General features: G+C 44.3%; 1 protein-coding gene across 1 annotated transcript in view; it reads left to right on the top strand.

Moving 5' to 3' along the window:
• Positions 1-14,606, top strand: part of enox1 (ecto-NOX disulfide-thiol exchanger 1) — a 106,476-nt gene that overhangs the window by 30,395 nt on the left and 61,475 nt on the right.

Raw genomic sequence — 14,606 nt, 5'->3', positions numbered from 1 at the left:
AGATTTAAGAACGAGACCAAACCCTGATCATTTTATAGCACCTGTCAGACAGCTGTTCAGCCTGTTGGTTTTCATGGAGAGTTCTGTCCACAGTGAAACACCTGAACAACAGAGAAACATATGTTATATGTTACATATGTTCTTCTATTCTTTTCACTTGGTAAACAACCCAACTGCGTTACAGCCAACATCTGGTGAGGAGTGAAGTGTTATACTTTATAACACATAATTTCGTCATCCAACGGCGTACAACAGGTTTTGTGCAGACGTTCGTTCATCCTCCAATTTGTTGTGTTGGTGCAGCCACTATGTGGACTAGAGAGTAGCTTGATAAGAAAAAAAAAAATCATTGGTTTATAATCACAACATGGTCTGATGAAATGAAAATAAATCAGGTTAATAACAGCAGCTCTCTGTGTGTGCTCAGATAAATCCACATTTAAACTAATGGATCACACCAAAGGACTAAAGGTCGCCTTCTTGACTTTACTGTCACACAGCTCTGACCCTGACTGAGCAGCTGATTCTTTAGTGAAGTCTCAGTTTATCCCTGAACACACTCAAACATCAAGGCGGTAGTTTAACATTGACACACACACTCGTTCTGTCGTTATCAACTGAAACTGAGAGAAAAACTGTGTTTAGAAATCTAAGCAGGTTAATGTAATCTGAGACAGTGAAGGATGGGGGCTGTTTATTCTCTGCACATGTGAATGTATGCTTTCCTGAACACCTCTGGTGTTATTTATAGTGTGTGTGTGCAGAGTGCAGTGTGTGACAGTAATGGCTGCTGAGAGCGTCTTCTGCTCCGATGGTTTCACTGATAAACACTGTTGGACAGACTTCCTGTCCCCTGCAGACACGTGTCCACACACACTACACCTCCCAGAATTCAGCTGTCTCCCAGTGCTCGGCTGGTGAATGTGGTGTCCCAGTAATCAGCCCATGGTTTGTTTTATTCATTCTCCACCTGCCTCGGCCTGTGGAGGTCTGTCCTCTGTGAGGTTGGACATCAGAGACTAATATCATCATTGATAATGAATTGTGACCATGATATGAACCTTTTCTTAATCCATCTTCCTGTTGCTCACTGACCAACATGTCCACGGTCATGTTATATCTACTAACAGCTGGTTGGTTCAGTTCTAGTTTCCACCAGCTCCTGAGAGAAATGTGTGTCATTGTGTAGCTTTCAGGCTTCAGGACACTTTACAGCTTTTTGCTTCTTAACTCTGCTTATTTCAGCAGAGTTGAAAAACGGTGTAATGACTGTGTGAAAATAATGCAGAGAGGAAGTCAGTCTAACACAAGGAAGTGTTTCCTGCAGCGCGAATAAGAGAGCAGCTTTTCTCTCCCTCAGAATGAGTTAATGCTGCAACATCCACCTCTAAAGCTAATGGTGTTTTAGAGCAGAGTTATTCTGATGATTATCCTTCACAGAGCTGCAGAGTGGAAGCAGATATCCCATTCATTTCTCCCATAGACAGTGTTGATGACTGACAGGTGGATGAATATGAAACTGCCTCAATCACGAGTTCATAAGATGAACAACTGGTTCTTAAGAAAAGGTCAAAGAAGGCAGAAGGAGAGGAATCAACCACAGCTCCCAAGGTGAATTTATCAACAGACATCCAGTCATCCATTGATTTTAACTGAATCACCAGAAACATGAAATGTCATTATTTTGGACAGAGTACTCTTGGGAAAATTCAACCAGGTTTCTGTATAATTCCTGTCATTGAAGCAGAGTACTCTAAGGACATCGAGTTACTGTTGAAACTGTGAGGGGCTAGTAGCCAACCGCAACCCATATACTATTGTCTTGTCCACTTTTGCAGCAATGTTGGGCTGAAACAAGCGACGTTATGGATATAATTTTTCAGTGCAAACTCCTTTTTCGGGTCTGAGCAGATATTACCTGGTAGAACAGAGCAGCAACTGATAAGATGAGAATCAAAAGGATACGTGTGATTGATCGATCATGATCTGTTCACCTGGAGGTGTTCACCTGGACTGTGGGTTCTGTTTGGATCTAGTCTATCTGAAGATTTCAAATTGTAGTGTTCAAAGCTGAAATATTCTGGTGGCTCTACAAACCCTGTCATCTCAACATGAACTGTTTGGTGAACAGTAATGAGACAACACTGTACATCTCCAGCCTCTCTGGTCTGTGCTGTTAGACAGTGTTTGAGGTGGTGGATGGTACTTTCCTCCTCGTGTTTGTTTCTTTGTGTCTCATGGCAACTTCTCTGGCTCTGCAGCTGATGGAAAGTGAAGTTGGGATGAAGTTGTCTAATCCTTCCCACTGAGCTGGAATCATGCGTCTCCTCGCCCCGACCCGAAAACTAATGGAGCTTGTCCTGAAAACTGCAGCTTTCTGTTTTAATGACATTAGCTTTTCCACAGTGAGACGTGTTTATCTCTACATCTGCTCTGTTTGAGGTTTAGAGGCCTGTCGAAATCTGGGCGCTCCATTAAATTTAAAACAAAGGAACAAAAACTGAAAACCTGATTCTGTGCCCTCCTGTTTGTCTTCGACCCATCGCTCAGCGCATTAAAAATGCATGTTTATATTTGAATTGTTCTTTTGTGCCGCACAGGAAGTCTTGGTCGTGTTGTTGAGATGTCAGAGCACATCTCTCAACCTTTACAGCTGAGGAGGAAAATAGCTGCAGGGGATGGAAAGAGAGAACGCAAAGGTTAAATAGGCCACATCTTTTCTTCTCCTGTGTTTGTGGCCTCCAGTCTGTGTGAGGCTACAGTCTGTGGTATGTAGAGCATGGATAAGTCACAGTGCACTTCATTCCAGTGGCAGCAGACATGGTCCAACTACAGTTGGTAAATATTTGTAGAGCTCAAACGTCGGACTCGTTCTTTTCACTTCATTTAAAAGTGCAAAAAATTCAGGTAATTAAAGATTTTTTAGGTCTTTGACTTTTGGTTTCTAAAAACCGAACCTGAGGACGTAGCTCTGCTTCCATCACACTTCATTTTGCAGTCAAGTAATTATTTGTGAAGGTTTAGAGCCTCCCAGGCTGTTTTTTATACTTTATACCTCTGCCCCACTTTTATCCCACCGATACACTGTAGTTAGTGGTTAGCTAGCAGCAGTGTAGGGAGCGTTACTTTTAAGCTATATGGCATGTAATGTATGTCAAAGTCCGTCCACTAAAGCTCATGATTTTACCACTGACAGACTCAGATTGTTCTTCTCAGTGTGTGACAACATGATGAGAGGATTCCTACAGAGACAGAGCTTTTTATTAAAGAGGAAGATCCAGAAACATCTCTATATATCACTACCAGACTCCACTGACAAAAACAGGGATGTTATGGATCTGCAGACTTCTCTCAGTTTTTTGGGCTTCTTTAGGTTGATCTGGTTGAAATGAGTCCTGCAGAGTCAGCAGACCAGAGGTCTCCAATAGCAAAAAGGGGTTAAGATCCCACTGAGAGCTTCATAGTTTTGGTTAGAGCTCAGCAATTTTTGCTTCCACTTCCCACGAATCTTCCCCATCGACAACAACAACCTACAGAAAAAAGAAATCTCACATGTGAAACCACAAAGTCTCATGCATCACTGAGGTTTGCATTTTCTCCCATTCAGCCCAGTCACATTTCTTCAGCTGGGAAAAGAATATGGTTTCCATTTTCTAAACCACCATCCTGATCCAGAGCCAGGACTGTTGTGGGTCTGTAGTGGCCTCAGTCTGTCTCTTATGTTTTTACACTGATGATTTCACAGGTACATTTTGTTGATTGTCTTAGGGTTAAAGGAGCACTACATGTACCAGCATAAACCACAGAGAAGGATTCTTCATCACACTGTCTATTGAACCTGACTTTTGTATAGTGTTATTTGCAATATAAGGTCCACAACAATGTTCAGGTGAGTGCTACGAGTCAAAGCAACATCCAGGTGAATGAAGGACAGACAGACTGTGGCTGATCAGTGTATTTCATTAGAAAATGTGACCTAGGCAGCAGAGAGCTTCCTTGAAAATGTCTTAATTGTTGCATATTAGATGTGTGTAAAAGTGATTACTATGAGAGCAGGTTTTTTCTTTGCTTTGTCTACAAACACTTAGAAAACCACCAAACGTCTGCACCGATATTCTGGCTGGAAACTTCCCCAACATCACAGACACTGAGGAGAGGCAGCGGAGTGAGAAATGAGAGAGAGAGGAGAGGAGGAGATTTAACAGAGAGAGAAGGATGGGAAGGGTTTTTCACACAAGCGCTCGTCAAAGCACGTTCACCTTATCCCACAAGTCTTTGAGTTATCGGGTTGCTTAGCAACAGGAGAGGACCAGCTCATGTAGTATGTGTGTGTCACCTCACAAAGTTTCCTAATTGGCCTGATCGATACTCCTTCACTCTTTGTGCTCGGCTTCAACAGACCCAGTCCTCGCTGCTGCAGTGTCTGTGGAAAAACATTTTAATTCTCCAGCGTGGTGATTAGGTTTTTACTCGTCAAACTGAGAAGTCCTGTTAGAGTCATTTTCAAATTGCAGCTAAATCAACACAGAGCTGTGTCCAGGCTTTTCCTCAGGATGTGGAGTGCTGATCCAAGGACGCAGGCAGAGCCAGGGAGCGTTTGGCTGCTCTAACCTAACCAGGAATCAAATACTTTCAAGGCCACTCAGTCATTCTCAAGACGTTTTCAGATCCTATAATAAACTGCTGAGTTTCCACTGTGAAGCCTGTAAAAATGTATTTTTAAGGTGATTTTTGATGCAGCAGACCAACGCTGCTTCTCACTGAACTCAAATATAAACCAGTGAAAGAACTGAGCTCCATGCACAGAAACACGACTGGATTTACATATCATACAGGTCTATGACACCTTTGTGTTGTAACAGGAAATGACGGCTGTGGCTGATGGCGTTTTGTTTCATCAGTCCATCTGTCCCATTCTCCTGAACACAATATCTCAGTAACACCTGGAGGGATTTTCTTCAAATTTGCCACCAACATTCACCTGGACTAAAGGATGAACTGGTTGGATTTTGGTGCTCAAAGGTCAAAGGTCAAGGTCACTGTGACCTCACAAAACTCACAAACAGCCACCAGGTGGTAATTCTTGATGCTGTGACAGTAAATGATTTTATGGTGGTGAGAGAGTTGAAATGTCTTTAAGTGGCCATAGTCGACGCTGATCACCGAGGGATGTTACTGTGTACAAACCTGTTTTTATATTCCGTATTTCTGATGCTTTCCAGTGGTTCAGTGGGTTTTCTGCAGTTATTAAATCTCCTCTCTGGCACAGGAGGCAGCCAGAGAGCTGAGATCACCAGCTGCATCTGCCCAGCACGATTTTTTATACATGAAGTGAAGAGAAAAGTGACTTCTGATCCGCAGCAGACAGACAGACATGAGGAGAATCGTACAGTGTGATCTGTGCTGAGACGACAAGTAAGGATCCTTGTCTTCTTGAGTCCTTTTCAGACTGTAGCTTGCATCAACAACAGGGTTTCACAGAGACCGACTCTAACCCCGTCCAGACAGGATTTATTTTTCTCTTGGAGAGGTGGGTTATTTTAACATCACCGCCCCTGATCAGTGGTTTTAATCCCGTCATATTTCACCCCCACCCCAGTAATACCTCCAGCCTCAGTGACCTCCTGTCATTTAAATCCTGTTCTTGGACTTTAAAGTGGATCTCAGAGGTTGTGTTTGATCTCTGCGGTCTCTGTTCTCTCTGACATGCTGTGAATTCTGGGTAATTTAACCATCACAGGAACATTTTATTGGGTGTATCAATCTAAAAAGCTGAGGTTTCTCAGTAGTACGAGTACTTATGTCTCCTCACTGCTGTATCTCTCTGAAAAGACCTCCTCAGTACTCGCTCCACAACACTGTCAAACCATTTGCTCTTCTCGTCATTTGGTTGGCTCTCAGTCCTGCGTCAGCCTCAGTGTACTGTGGCTGATCTTTGAAAATGACTGGACTCAGGCTACATCCACAACAATATGAATCAGAAATAATCTCTGTCCATACTGACACACCTGAAAACGCACATCACATGACCATTCACATACACAGGGCATGTGCATGTCAGTGTAAACAGGAAGTAGATTGTCTACTCTGCAGCTGAGTGTACGCTACCACCAAGGTCAGCAGCGCTCATAATTCATTGTCCACATTGTGTTCACCACTGGTAGTCAAGGCTGAAATGGGTCATGTGATCAGAGCGTGACGTTACGTTGTGACTGATATGAGTCAATCAGGAAGTAAACGTTGGCGTCTGCGTCATCGTTTCCAAAAGATTTTAGGCAACAGGTTACAGTTAGTGTAAGGGTTGAGGTAAGGTAGGACTGTTGAAAATAATCGTTTCTATGATGCATCGTGGACGATTCTGCATCGATGCAGTGACACTACATCGACTACAGCCTCCTCACGTTGCTTGTTGATTCTCCGTCATCAGCTGGACAATAAAGTTCTAAAGTTCAAAATGACCTCCTCTTAGCGTAGCAGTGTTAGCCATTTTCACCCTGAGAAGCTGCCTCTGTAAAGGTTAGTGAGAACAAGTGATCACGGTCGAGTCTGATGAACAGAAACGGTACAGTAGATTAGAGAGGACTGACAGATGATTTCATGCTGTCTCATGTCTGGTCTCTACATTCAGGACGTGTCCTTTCTCAGAGCAGGAGACAGATGCTAGAAGCTGAGGACAGACCTGGACACTTTATTTATTCTGGTTTATAATGGGAAGACATTTATGTTGACACTGATTTCCAAAGTCCTTTTCTAAATAATAAAGAAGGGAGTTCATGTTTATCTGCTTTTATTCACCATGCGCAGTGATATAGATCGAATCATCGGAGCAGTAAAGAAGAACAGCTCTGGGGTTAGGCATTCAACTGTGATGGTTAAGGTTAAAGAAAAGGACCAGGTCCCCACAAAGATAGGTGTGAGAGGATGTGTGTGTGTGTGGAGGGGGGGTTTAGTGAAATCTTTAACCAGCCACTGAGCCTGCAGGGCCACCGAGGATAGAAACACATTTTCATTCACACTTCCTCTTATCTTCCTTTCTAATTTTCTCACACCCTTGCATGCTGATGCTCACACACTCACACACACACACACACACACACAGCGCAGTAGGGTTATTTTTTCCACACACAGACTCTAATGCATGCAGAGCAGTACAGTGATATTCAGCTGAAAGGGGGGGATGGTTTAAATTTTAATGACTTATGCAGGAGGAGGCCGTTATTTCATTGGAAACACTTGGGTGCACAGGGCAAAATCTATAATCCTCTTTATTGGAGGGAGTCTCCATGGACGTCCTATGGGAATCCTGCCATGTTTGTGTGTGTGTGGGTGTGTGGGTGGAGGGTGGTGGTGGTGATGGAGCTGCCGTGAAATCTCTTTGTTCTCATTCGGGAATATTTCCATTTGAGCACACAGGGATAATCAGCTGTGTCTCATGGAGAGTAATAAATGCATGATGGCTTATTTCACAATTCAATTTGAGTCCGACATCAAAAGGTGATATTTTTCTATACTTGTCCATATGAGTGTGTGTGTGTGTGTGTGTGTGTGTGGAGCAGGCAGCAGGCAGCTGTAAGTGGACATGATTAAAGTCAACGCTGCGTTCAGCAGAGAACACGACTCCTCACGAGGAAACAGCAGCACAGTCTCCACCTTCTGACTGCTTAGAATTTGACACATGATTTATGAGCTGGAAATCTACACCGGCAGCGTTTTTGACGACAGATCCGTCGAGGAAGAAGAAAGAAAAACTGTAAATTCTGCTCAGTACACAGAGCACAAAGTCACTGTGGATTGTGACCAGAGAGTATGTTTGTGTTTGTACATGACACAGTGACTCTAGTTAAACACCTTGGGTCTATCTGGATGGGTCAGCCCTCCTTCGTGATCTTCCTCTTGACCAGGGTTGGCCGTGGGTCAGATCCCTGATGCAGGTTTCCATTCAGGGATCTGATTGGATGTGAACATGCAGTAAAGTTTTCACCGTCACCAGCGTCCGTCCATCTCGTTCTCGTCAACGCAGTGTTTCAGTAGATTTGGTACAAGCGCTGTCTTGGACTCAAGGATGGACTGATTTAGATTCTGGTAGCTGAAGGCCAACAGACGTCTTTGGCCTCTTGAGTGTGATATCTCAAACATATTGTGTAGGTCCCTCTCTCTGACCCCTCAGGGCTTGGACCAGGACCTCTGAGGGTGTCCTGTGGTGTCTGGCACCCGGACATTGGCAGTGGATCCTTTGGGTCCTGTGGGTTGCAGGGTGAGGGGCCTGGCTTGTTCTGGATCATCCGACAGATGCTGGATCAGATTGGGATCCAGGTCTGTTTGGAGACCAGGTCAACACCTTGGGCTCTCTGTCGTGCTCCTGGAGACAGTCCTGGTGTGGTGGGAGCTCATGTACAGATGAATTAATCTCCTTCTGGCTGATGAGCAGGTTTGATTGGACCGTCTCTTCCTCGGCTGGTTAGTCCAGACCTACCTGTCCTGTTTCTGTCTCCGCAGAACAGACATCTACAAGCTCGTCTCTCCTCCACCCGTCATTAGCTCCAGAAACAGGCTCGGGGAGGTTGATCCACCCACCTGCTGAGAAGCTCCATGAAAGGATACTGAGCTGTAGCTTCAGAAACAGCTGCTTCTGCTGCTGTTATTGATTCCTGTTTGTTTAGGTGATATATAAATAGATAGAGCAGAGTGTGAATAGCAGATGAAGTGTCAGTACATATATCCTGTAGCACAGAAAGAGGGAGCGACTCCCTGTCCCTTTATATCTGCTGCAGGGGTGGAGGTGACTGTTAAAGCCAGTGTTGCATTTTAAATGGAGCTGCTCTGTTTTGATCTAAAGCTGCACTTTACAGCTCAGGAGGTAGAGCAGAAACCTGAAGGTCAGTGGTTCGATTCCTGACTCCTCCAGTCCACCCTCCAGAGATACTGAACCACAACCGCCCCTGATGGTGGACCATCGGTGTGTGACTAGTAAAGCACCATGTAAACGCCTCATCCACTCACAATCAACACACACTGATGATGGCGAGCTGTAGTGCAAGGCGCTGCCAGTTAAATGTGGACAACCACCAACGCTGTGATTAATGGCCAGTTAACCTCCATGTGTTTGGACTGTGGGGGGAAGCTGGAGGAAACCTGAACAGGACCAGGGTTCAGACCCGGGACCTTGTTGCTGTGTGTTCACTGTCAGCATCAATGTGTTGTTGATTCCAGTGCTGCACCGCTACAACACACAGCAGCAACATGTTTTCATTCACTGACTCATTTATTGTGTTTGACCTGACCCCCACAGCTCCAGAGTGAAACAGGAAACTCTGAGCTTTTATCGTTTGTCATTATAGACCCACATCAGGAGATCTGAGTGAGTGAACCCTGTGGGAATTACACCTCACTAAGTGTCTCTGCAGTAAATATGAACCTACAGCCAGCAAACATGACGCAGCTCTTACACATCAACTTAATGTTCCTTCACTTTAACGCCGACTTCATCATTGCTGCATTCCAACATTACCGTAACTGACCAGCCGTCCTGCAAAGGCTCTCAACCTTATAAGTAATGGTTTCAGTCAGAGTCAGAGTCAGAGTCGGTCTGCCGGAGGTAAAGTGAGAGCAGCAGGCCGTTTGGATTGCCACTTATGAAGCAAGCCAGCCTCTCTTTACACATCATATCAAATCACACAGTCTGCCCGTCCTCATTGTGCTCAGGAAAATCCTGATCAGAGCGATTTTCTGCTGCTGTTCCCAACCTCAACAGGCCTCTCCCACACTGACGCAGCCTTTGCTGGTGGTGAAATGGGCTCAGTGTGTTCAGGCTGCGGTGTGATGCTCAGCCAGTTCCATTTGGACCCACTTCTAGGTCTGCAAACAAATCTGTTATCAAACCATTTTCACTGGTTAAACTGACAGACATCTGCAGCAGAGCCAGGCTAGCTGTTTCCACCTGTTTCTAGTCTTTATGCTAAGCTAAGCTAACCAGCTGCCAGGAGGACATGAGAGTGGAATCAGGCTGAAATCTCATGCCTGGATAAAGATATGGAACGATGGTGGTGGTAGATGAGGGTGGTGGTGTTTGAGTCTGTTGTGTGTCAGACCTAACCAAACCACGTCCATGTTACAGAGGTCGGCCCTGGATTTGTCTCTGGTCCCTCTCTGACCTGGTTCTGTGTCACCTTCACTCTTCATGCTGGTGTTCACCTCTCTGGTGGAGGATTGAAAACTCTCATCCAAATGACAAAGTACTGTGGAAACAATCGAGCACATGAGATGAATATATTGTCCTGATCACACAGAACCTGTGAACCTGTCACCATTAAATTAAGTGACTTTGATCGGATCAGAGTAAAGCCTGATTCGAGCCTGTCTGTGATGTGTGGGCACCTCTTTAAGGAGGTCTACTGCACACCTGAATACCACACACACTTTTCACAAGATGATTCATCACATGCTCAGGAAAATAATCAGGAGCACCACAGGACTGTGTGTTTGTGTGTGTGACTCGTCCTGGTCAGATGAAGGTGAAGTGAAGAAAATAAAAACCACTCAGCCTCCATCTGAATCTCCAGTCTCAGATTCTTACAGACTCTTCCTGAGCAGCTTTGAGCTGAATATTTAGCCAAATAGCCTCCTCCCCCCTCCTCCCCCGTCCTCCTCCCTGCTTCCCCTGCCTGGTATTTTTCCTCTCTCCTCGTCCCGGTGTCATTAACGGTGATTTATACGAGGGCTCTCTGGAACACGGTTGGTGCCAATAGGTGGGATGTGGGTACATCGCCCCAGCCGGCGCCGCCCAGCCCTCCCCGCTCACCCCGCTGCTCAGCACGCCGGTGATTGATCAACGCAAACACAACACAAAGCAGAGGGTCGTAAAAAAAGGAAATGCACACAGAAACACACAATCGGTGGGTGTGTTTTTGTTTCAGGGGACAATAGCTGCCGTGTGTGGTGGAGTGTGATGAATAGAGAGGCTTGTCTGCAGAGACCTGGAGCTTTATTTTGGAAACCAGACCACTGTTGTCTTCTATTCCTCACTTAGCTTTTAGTTTTCAGCTCAAACATCTGTGCCAACGCAAACAGCCCCAATGCATTTATTCATAGTCTCATCCCATATACGTTTCACACTCACTCTGTGTCGTCTCTCTTCCTCCAGCCATGAAAAAAGGAATGTGTTACGTTATATATATTTATGAGGTTCTCCAGTTTAAACTCTGCACACGTCGGCTGCAGTTTAAATCCAGTAATTATGAAGGTGTCGGCTCATGAGTCCAGTGAATTTAAATCCTAAACACTAGAAATGGGCCAGAAGTTTGAAAATAGAATTTCTGTCTCTTCTGGTTTAAAAACATTTAACATTTCTCACTGAGAGGTTACAGTGGGGTAATAAGAGGTGCGACCAGAAAGTCCTGAGACTGTTCCTGTTGCAAACAGTCGCCAGCAAAAGCCTGTTTTCATGTTTGACTCTGGGGTTTATTTTGAGCACCTGACAGTTCGTTTGATGTGGTTCTTGACAAGGTGGTTGGTGTTTGAGTCTGTCATGGGAACTGGTTCTGGTCCATGTTACAGAGGTTGGCCCTTGTTTAGGAACCAGCTCCTGGATTTGTCTCTGGTCCTTCTCCTGATGACGAAGACTTCCTGCTGTAAACAGTGGATTATAATAACATGCAATGATGGACCTTTTTATTTCATCATCTGATATATATCGTCACACTGTGCAGCTGTAATTGTGATGGAGAGATTGACTGTCTGTTCAGAGTCAGAGAGGTTTTGTAGAAGCTGATGTTTGTGATCATGGTGGTACTGCGAACAGGAACCTTTGAGTCCATGGCTGAGTTTAGTGGTCGTATCTGAAGCTTCTCGTGGCTCAGTCTGTTACAAGCTGACACAGCAGGTTATAATAACAGAATCAAATTTAATACGTCAGCTGCTCTCATGCAGACAAATATGCAGAGAAATTTTAATGAAGGATGTGTACCCAGTGTGAGTACAGCCCGTAAATGTCCAGCAGTGGAGGCCTGTGTCATAACGCCCAGCTTCAGCTGTTAGCAGTATGAATTCATTGTTTAGTTCCTCTCTTGTTGTTCTTTGATATTAATAGAAACATAAATGAAAAACCACCCTGATGAGATAACATAGAAGAAATGATGTGAAGTCATTTCCCCCTCTGTGTGATCCACATAGATCAGCCTCTAATTCACCATCAGACTCTGTAGCAGAGAGATGGTCTCGTTAAGCGATATGCAGATTTATGCATCATTTGCATAACAAATCAGTTTGGCGGTGTTGAGGTGATAACGAGAGGCTGAAAACAAGGAGATGGAGGGAAAAAAAACGCTCACAGGAGACTGAGAGAGGAGGAATAAAAGAAACAAGAGCAGAGTTTTAACAAGAAAGAAAGATAAAGACAGAGAGGGAAGGTTAACAGCTCACCTGCTGTTCAGGTGCGTTCTCACTAAATCTGGTAAACAGTGTCATTTCCACTCTCCCCATTCAGCGCTGGTCTGTTTTCTCAAGTTTAAAAGGAAAAACAAAACTATTCCACCCTCAAATAACATCCTCAGGATCACTGTGATGGTTCAGTGTGAGAGGGAGAGTGGAGCCTCTGTCATCTGAACTCCTGTTGGTTCAGGTTCGATCTCCCTCTGACTGAGTGAGAGTCAGCAGCTCAAACTGCTGGAATCAGACCCAGAGAGTTCAGACTGATGCTGAACTGTAGATCAGTTAAAGAGACTTAGAGTCATTAAAACCAGAGTTCATCTCTGAGATCCAGGAAACTGACGCAGAGACCAAGAGTCAGAGACAGAGTTTGGTGTTTGTTACAGTGATAACTCAAGGGCATCATGGGTAATATACACAGTGGGGGCTGTGTTTCAGTTAGAAAATCTCTGCTAAAGTCCGTCCCTCAGAAGTAGAGCAACACTAACTGGCTGGAATATCCCTTTAATTATTAAGTAAGAGCCTTGAGCCTCCGCACTTTTCTAGCTTCAAAATGTGACACAGGAAAAAATAATCTGCGTTTGTCCAGTCGGCTGCTGTAGAGTCTGTGGACTCTGCTGCTGGGATTTGGACTGGCTGATTCCAGTCCTGACTGCTTTGGTTTTGGCAGTGGACTCTCTTTGCCATATGGCCAGCTCTGGCAGTAACACACTGTACTGTTCACTTGGCTGAACACTAAACAGTAATTAGTCACTTTCTATTCACAAGCTGCTCCATAACTGTCAGCCGTCAATTTATTTAATGCTTTAATGTCTTTTAAACTGTTTTCTCACAAACAAGAAGATCACGTGATCACTGCATCACACTCTCAGATCAGATTAGATTCATCTTGTATCAGGCTGTGAACATGCCCCTCCCCCCAAACAGGAAGTGTCCAATAACAGCTTAACAACAGTAACAGGTCACAGCAGGTGTACTGGTGTTTGGAGACTGTGGAGGGTGAGGTCTTTTCAAAACCTAGAACACATAGAAAAAGGCCTCGAGACAACTCCTGGCGCTGGATTGCAGGAATTTGTCAGAGTCATAACTCAGTCAGATCTGAACACACAGACATGAAACACATATTTTTAGATTCAGTGTGACTTCCACTTTTGGAGGATGTTATTATCTCACATGTCCACTGACAAGAAACCTCCATAAACCCACTTAGAAATTGTGGATAAAAACGACGCTCCTTACAGCTACAGAACCTCATTCAGAATCCTGATGTTTTTAAGTTTTCTTTAGTGTCACAGTGATCCATTGGTAGTTGTCTGTAAATGCATGGATACACTGCAAACAGGAGCTGATCATAGTGAGTTCGGCATATTACATTTTTCCAAAGTGTTAAGAAATACAGGCTGAAGAAAAGGGGCACAATTTGTATGCACAGTGTAACTCTGTAAGCGACATTATGCTTCCTGTAGTTTAGGCCCCCTGGGCAAACTCCATATTTTGTTGATTTCTGAAGAGAAGTCGGTACAACCCCTGCAGCACACAGAGAAGCCAAGGCAAATGTATTTATAAAGCACTTTTCATATACAACAGACATTAAAAATGAGCCTTAATCCACTGTTGCCTTGTATTTTATGAACGTATTACGTGTATATTTTAAACCCTGTGGTTTAAGTACATGCAAACATATTTAATGTACACTGGAAGAATTAGTTTTAAAGGAGAATCCACAGTTATTGATTATACAACAGCAAAAATGGTACAACCCCACTATAGTCAAAGACACAAGAGCCAAAGGACACTACACAACCTTTATTCTCTCAACGCTCACCTCCAGCCTGGATCAGCCAGAGTCCATTTATTCACTAAAGAATGAATCAGTTTAATTTTACTGTGGGTTAATAGTCACTCTTTACAAGCTCTTTACCCGACTTTACCCTCTGATGTCATCCACAGCTGATTCTGATTGGCTGTTGTTGTCAGTGAGATGATTGAGGTGAAGAAGTGGTCATGTGTCAGAGTTTTCTAATTACACCAGCTCTTTGTGTTGTTTTACTGCTTTTGTTTCCCTCTGAGTTTATGCTGTTTACCCTTAATTTAGAGAGGTCAGCACTGCCCAGCTGCTGCTCTGTGTGTGTGTGTGTGTGTGTGTGTGCCCTCAGGATGCTGTAAATCGTGCAGCAGTTTTA

The sequence above is a fragment of the Lates calcarifer genome, linkage group LG1 (genome assembly GCF_001640805.2).
Source record: "Lates calcarifer isolate ASB-BC8 linkage group LG1, TLL_Latcal_v3, whole genome shotgun sequence".
NCBI lineage: Eukaryota > Metazoa > Chordata > Actinopteri > Centropomidae > Lates > Lates calcarifer.
This window is presented reverse-complemented; position numbering and strand designations above follow the sequence as displayed.